We start from the raw sequence: 7,829 nt of genomic DNA on the forward strand, positions 1-7,829 counted from the left end.
TTTTAATTACCTTACATGGAGGAGAAATAGAACCAATTTATCACTGGAAATATTTTTAGAAAGGTTTTCAGCCGCCATCTTGTTTTGTCAAAAACTGTTTGAAAAATATTTTGAGGGATATCATTGGTTCCACTGCTCTTCCTTGCTGGTTGTTTTATTGGTTGCTCTTTGCTAACCACTGATCCTTGATTGGTGGTTTTTTTTAATGTTTGCTGATTGGTTGGTTCACTACCCGCTCAGCTGTGATTTGTTGCATTTTGACTGTTGCATTTGAACCAATCAGGTGCAAGTGTGACATGCACTTTGCATGGGTTGGACCTTCAATTGACACCATGAGGTGTGATTGGCACATGATCAACACAAGACTTCTAATTATGTAGATGATTAAAAAGTGTTGATTAAATATGATTTGTTACAGAATATTTCATATATATATATATATATATATATGTATATGTATATAGAAAAAAAAAACAAGTTTAACCAAACCTTGTTGTCTGTTTACTACTTCCCAGGGAATCTCCATGAGGTTACTGTGAGCAGATAGTGTTGTCATTTCAATTTTTTGATCAGCATTGAATCTAATACCTTGAACTTCAAGTTCTAAAATAGAAAAGCAACCAACATTCTGGATGTTAGTTATGATTTGGGGATTATCCACTCCAGAACCAGCACATTATGGCTTAGAAATTGCTGTTAATGATATTAGCAAACAAGCGTTAAATGCATCCACATCAACTCCCTCCACCACGAGCACACTATGCCTGCAGCATGTACAATCTACAGGATACGTTGCAGGAGATTGCTTTGGCTGCAGCTCTCAACTTTGCTGCCTGTACCTTCAAGAAGGAACTAAAGCAGCCAAATATCATGGGAGCACCATCACCTCCAAGTTCCCCTCCAAGTTACACGCCATCCTGACATGGACATATGTTGCTATCCCTTCATTGTTGAATCCAGGAACACCCTACCATTGTGAGACCCCCCCACCCCCACTGCTACCAGCACAAGGACTGCCATGGTTCAAGAACGCCCATTACCATCTTCTTGGGCAACTAGGGAGGGGCAATCAGTATGACCTTGCCAGTGTCGCCTAAATCCCATAAGCAAATAAATAAAAATTCTGTCCATTATTTCAATAGAGGCACTTATCTGTTTATCTTAACAACAATTTCTAGGCTTATATGGTGTGAAACAGAGTAAGAAAGTCAAACCTCTTTAGTTAAACCCATGCAGAGTTAAGTTAACAAAAAGCAAGTTGACACCAATGGCACAGCTCTTTCAGAACTCAGAATCAGGTGTAAGAGAAATCAAAAGTTTCACTATGGCCTCATCCATTACGTTAAATTATGCTTCAAGAGCAGCAACAGCTACAGCTTCCAACTCATCAAACCGTGGGCTCTCTACAAACCAGGGGTTGAACGTGTAAGCCTTCCAGGAGGTCCTGGCCCTGAATTTCTGCAGGTTTCTCCCGATCTCCTGCCATAGCTTCAGCGGATGATCAACGGAATCCCTGGGGAAAAGGCATCAACGGCCATTCACGCCTTTTCTCCAGGGGGGTTCAGCCAAAGCACCCGTTGCGGGAATTCCTGGTCCGATTGTCCGATAACGACCGATGCAGACGAGGACTCTGAAAACCTGTCCTTTGGTCTGCATTTTAACACTTCAAAAGTGGCAAAAGAACTGGGGGGAAGGTGGGGGCGAGGGGTGGAGAATTTTTTTTACACAGCGAGTTGTTACAATTTGGAATGCACTGCCTGAAAGGTGGGGACTGTATATTAAAAGTCTTGTGTATGGTGCACACTTCCTGTAAATGTCATGCATACCTCCTGTAACACGATCACTGTCACACTTTGTTGATAACATCCCTGATGAAACAGTGTATAGTCTGACTCACATGAGCACCGCCACAGGAGATCTGCTAGTCCCATAAACATCTCTTTGTTTTACTTACCCAAATAAGCTCTTGATATTCTGTAGCAGCACAGACTGGTGGCATTGTTGATCGCATTATTTTCCAAATCCTGTTTCAACTTGTTGGATTCATTTTCTTGCTGTTCCGGGGGAATTTTCTTCTTGGATACGATGTCTCCTACAATTTGTTGCATGATATCAGGATTCTGTTGGCACAAGAGAGTTTGATCTGTGAAACCTGCCGACTTTGCGATAAGCTTCTGGGATTGAGCAATGTTTATGTCAAGGATTGTAAACAATTTTACAACACCAAGTTATAGTCCAGCAATTTTATTTTAAATTCACAAGCTTTCGGAGGCTTCCTCCTTCCTCAGGTGAACATTTCCAACAGCGTTCACCTGAGGAAGGAGGAAGCCTCCGAAAGCTTGTGAATTTAAAATAAAATTGCTGGACTATAACTTGGTGTTGTAAAATTGTTTACAATTGTCAACCCCAGTCCATCACCGGCATCTCCACATCATGTCAAGGATATGATAGCTCAGTGATTGGATGGTATTGGTCCAGCAACTTAGTCCAAATCCCACCATGGTGAATTGAATTCAATGAGGCTGGTAATTTCTGGACCAGCGCTAGAAAAATGACCATGGAAGCTACCAGATCGTTGTAAAAACCTAGCTAATGTCCTTCAGGGAAGGGAACCTGCTACCCCTCCCTGGTCTGGCCTACATGTCAGTCGTGGCTCAGTTTGGCAGCACTCTCGCCTCTGAGTCAGAAGGTTGTGGGTCCAAGTCCCACTCCGGAGATATGAGCACATAATCTAGGCTAACACCCCAATGAGAGACTGCTGCACCATTGGAGGTGCCGTCTTTCGGATGAGACACTAAACTGAGGCCCTGTCTGCCCTCTCCGGTGGACATAAAAGATCCCACGGTACTATTTTGAAGACGAGCAGGGGAGTTCTCCCCGGTGTCCCAGCCAACATTTATCCCTCAACCAACATCACTAAATCAGGTTATCTGGCCATTATTATATTGCTGTTTGTGGGAGCTTGCTGTGCGCAAATTGGCTGCTGCGTTTCTCTACATTACAACAGTGACTACACTTCAAAAGTGCTTCATTGGCTGTAAAGCGTTTTGGGATGTCCTGAGGTTGTGAAAGGTTCTATATAAATGCAAATATTTCTTTCTTTTTAGATGTGACTTCAGACCTACACTATGTGATTGACTCTTAATGCTCTCTGGCAACTAGGAACGGGCAATAAATGTGGCCCTTGCCAGTGTCGCCCGCGTCCCAAGAACAAAATAAAAACTCAGAAAGCATTATAAAAAATGAGGTTTAGAAAGATTGAATAAATAGGAACATAGCTTGTTCTTACGATGTTACCTGTTCCTACTCTGAATTTAAGATTCCAACTTTTCATCAACGTTTGTGTTTTGGACTTTTCCAGTTGTAAAAATATTAGTTAATTTATCAGTTAAATTTTCTTCCTAAAATGTAATGTCATTGGCCTTTCCCCCATTTAGGTCACCACTTCCTACATCTTTTGCATATTTTCTGCGTCCAGGCACTCTCTGTGACTGGTTAAGAATGAATTTAACCCCAACCAACCTGCTCAAATGCCGGGGTAATCCAGAGTGGGAACTCTACTGGACAGAAAATTTCTCTCCTAGATTCTGTGCATGTTTGTCTAAAAAGGGAAATCAGGTGTAAACCCTAGGGGGGGTAAATTGGATAAGGCCTGTTTTTGGGCGGGGGTAGCACGGTCCGCTATTACCCCGCGCCCAATGGTCCCCGCGCAGGCAGGACGAGATTTTTGTCAGGCCTCAGGACTTACCTGCAATCAGTGTTGGAAATTATCGTTGAACGAGGATTCCATACAATTCGCACTTTCCACCAGCAGGGGGAAGCTCCAATCTCTTAAAGGCAGGCTCTCTGTTAGAAATCTCCTAAAGGTAGCTGGTACCTGTTATTTGCTGAATATAACATCCTGCAGAAGACCGTTCCAAACTTCTCCCACCCTTTGCGCATAAAAGCATTTCCTAACTTCACTCCTGCACGTCCTGGCTCTAAATGTTAGGCTATGTCCCTGCATCCCAGTATTCAAGTGTAGCAGACCTCCAAAAACAGTTACAAATGTCTCGGCAGCCAGAAGCAATAATCCAGACACTAACCTGTAAATCCTGCATGGTCCCTTTAAATAGCGCCGGTGCGGGGGGTGGGTCCTCCAGGCACTCTAAGACACGTTCAGATGGTTGGGGTTAAGACTGTGCATTGAGTTGAGCATTAAGTCCCAAAATGGTGTCTATCACTTTAAATCAGCGTTGTACACTGATTGAAGCCATTTTCTCCCTACTTTACACGATTCCAGCGTTCGTTACCTGCGCCTGCGCTAACTCCTATACCAAAATGGCGTCTGGCGCACCTCACGCTGGAAACGTGCGTGCGCATCCAAGACGCCATCTTGGATGTCGAAGAGGCCGTGTGGCGCCGAAATAACAGGCGCTACACGGCCCAATTTAGCGCCCTAGGTCTCCATTCCCAGCCATATTTTATTTACTGGAGACACAAACCCAGGCCATGAGCCCTTAAATCTGGGCCAGCTGGTAGGAGGCTAAAAGTTTCCCTTCTCGGAGGGGAAGAGACTTCAGGCGAGTTTGTTGCCTCTTGCCTGCCCAGAGGAACTTGGTGTCGTGTTTCAGAATTTTTTGACTCATTTTCTACAGAATGATTTTAGAAAAAAAGAGTTACTTTTAAATGTGTTTTAAAGCATAATGTATTCAAGCAAGTTAAAATAAAAGGCTCTGATAAGTAGTTTAATGCTAATGAACTAACTTTAATATCATTTCCCTATAGACTGTAAATAATAAGCCTGTCGGAAAGCACCTCACACTTCCCTCCCTCTCCTCCCCTCCTCCCACTTTGCTTCTCAATCTCCTCCTTTCCTCTCCCTTTCCTGCTCTTCTATTTCTTTCCTCCTCTCCTCTTCTTCCCCTTCTCCCCCTTTCCCCTCTCCTCTCCTTCCCCCTCTTACTCCTCCTCTCCTCTTCACTCATCACCCCTTAATTTGTCCCTGGTCCCTCTCCATCATCCTCTCCCCTCCTCTTTCTCTTTCTGCCCTCCCCTTCCCCTCTCTTCTTCTCCCTCTTCCATCCCTCCACCTCTCTCCTCTCCTCTTCCCTCTTCCTCCCCTCACACTTTCTCTCCTTTTCCCGCTCCCTTATTCTCTTCTCCTCCTCTTCCTCTTGCCCTCCTCCCCTTCCCCCATTTACCCCCTCTCTCTCTCCTCCTCCACATCCTCATCCTCTGCCCTCCTCTTCCTTCTCCGCTCTCTTCCTTCTCCCCAATACCCCTCGCTCATCCCCACTTCCCCTCCCCACCACCTCACCCTCTCCCTAGCCTCTCTCCCTCTCCCTCTTCTTCCTTCCCCCCCCATCTCGTTCCCCTCCCCTCCAATGCCTTAGTCCAATTAATCACTGTGACCTCTAACCTTGCTTGACCTGTAAACTGACGGTGGTCACTCCATAAATACAACACCATGAGAGATCAATTACTGTATGAATTTTTTTTTGTGGCTTACTTCCTTTTCCCCCTTTTTGCCCTCTTGAAAGCACTGATTTAATCTGGGGTGCTGTCCCACGGGCCTCTAGTACCTCACTCGAAACATTCTCCACGTCTGACACTCATTGGTGAGTATCTGTAGGTTAATTGACTGGGAGGGGATTTCACAGCCAAATCTGATCCTGTCCTTAACCAACATATACAGACACTCAGCAGCAGGACTCATTCAATTGGAATCTAGAGCAGGAATACTGGCTGAATTCCCCCCCCACCTCCCTAGCATGCAAATTGAGGCAAATTGTAGTTCAATGGTTAGAATGCGGAACTTGCTACCACACGGAGTAGTTGAGGCGAATAGCAGCATAGATGCATTTAACGGGAAGCTGGATAAGTACATGAGGGAGATAAGAATAGAAGGATATGCTGATAAGGTTAGGTGAAGTAGGGAGGGAGGAGGCTCGTGTGGAGCATGAACACTGGCATAGACCAATTGGGCCAAATGGCCTGTTTCTATGCTGTAAATTCTACGTAATGTAGCTGGGTCTGGTGAGATCAGCTAACTCAATGCAGATCAGGAATACTGAAGTTGTTTACTAACAGCACTGCTACATAACTGGGAACAATTTTATAACTTACTTGTATTGAATTGTTTTCGTGGCATTGCTGAGTGGGCTTGGAGTGATATTCAGATAAGTCTGGAACAGAAACAAAGCAAATTAGTGGGCAGGACCCTCTTGTACCTCAATGCAACTGAACCCCAGAGACCAAGAATAAATTGCCTCAACCTTTAAAGCCACGTTGTTCACAACACAAGTATAACCATGCCAAGAGAGTTTAATTCATCAGTGTACTCCTTCAGCAAGCACTGTGAAATCAAAATATACACTGCCTTTAAAACATGCAAACATACCAAATTGACGGGTAGGAAAAGACCAGCTGGTCCATCAAGTCTGCCCCACACTCATGATGGTTGGAACATCCTGACTAGATATCCCCGCACCCCCTCCACCAACTCCCACAGCCGTGTAATTTCCTGGGAGAAGCAAAAAAGCAGAGAAAAATTCTTGGGCCAATAAGGGAAAAAATACTCTGGAAAATTCCTCTCCGACCCCCTCAGGTGATGGAAACCAGTCCAGGAGATCACATGGACCACGCGTTATCTATAAAGACACTTACCTTCTATATGATGCGATCTCGGCCCCAGTCAGGAACTGGTCCAGCTCCCTCTTGAAGGCAGAGAGTCGGCACCCACCACACCAGCCGGCAACACATTCCAGAGGCTCACTGCTCTCTGGGAAAAGAAGAACCGCCTAAAATCCAGTCTATTCCTACTCCCATAGTTTAAACTCATGTCCCCTGGTCCTCCCCAACCTGTTAAACTGGAATAATCTCTCAATAGGTTCGCCATCCAGCCCTTTAATTATTTTAGAGTCCTCTATCAAGTCCCTTCTAAGTGTAACTAACAAATACATGAGTCAATGCGTACTCTGAAAAATATAATAGAAAAGAACTGTGGCCCCAAATTCCCTCGGGATGTGAGAAACACTCCTGTCGTAAAATTGGCCAGGGGCAAATTGGGCGGGACCCAGAAACGGGAGGTCTCCACAACGCAGTGTCACCGCTGGCAGTTTCGAACGGTTGGAACTTCCGTCCTTCCCAAACGTTACAGGAGGTGGGGCGGGTGGGGGGTGGAATACCTTCGACCCCCATTTCCATTCCGCCCAGATACTGGGAAGAACCTGGGATACAAGTTGCTGTAGGGTGGAAATGGAGACCTCGGTGGGCGGAGTCACGGCCTGGAAGCCGCCGGAGATACTTCACGGACATGTTTTTGATCGGTCCTCTGATAAAGGGGATTGATCACCCAGGGAGGCTGCATCTTTCGGGTTCTGCCAGCAGTGAACCCCACATTTCCCACCCCCTACCTCCCGAGCTGGGGGGCGTTGGGGGGGAGGGGGGGTGGGGGGGTGGCATTAAATGCCAATTGAAATGCTCCAGTGCCCCCGCACCCAGCTCCGCACAGATCACTAATAGAACTGAGGTCCAACTTTCTTAGCAGAATATTAATCAGTTGTAGACTTTCTATTCTAATCTTCATTCAGCCTCTTAGTACATACGCATAACACATCAGAGAACACTTACTCAACAACAACAACTTGCATTTATATAGCGCCTTTAACGTAGTAAAACGTCCCAAGGCGCATCACAGGAGCGATTATCAAACAAAATTTGACACCGAGCCACATAAGGAGATATTAGGACAGTTGAATAAGTTTTAAGGGGTGTCTTAAAGGAGGAGAGAGTGGCGGTGAGGTTTAGGGAGGGAATTTCAGAGCTTAAGGCCTAGGAGGCTGAAG

The sequence above is a fragment of the Heptranchias perlo genome, chromosome 37 (assembly GCF_035084215.1).
Source record: "Heptranchias perlo isolate sHepPer1 chromosome 37, sHepPer1.hap1, whole genome shotgun sequence".
Lineage (NCBI taxonomy): Eukaryota > Metazoa > Chordata > Chondrichthyes > Hexanchiformes > Hexanchidae > Heptranchias > Heptranchias perlo.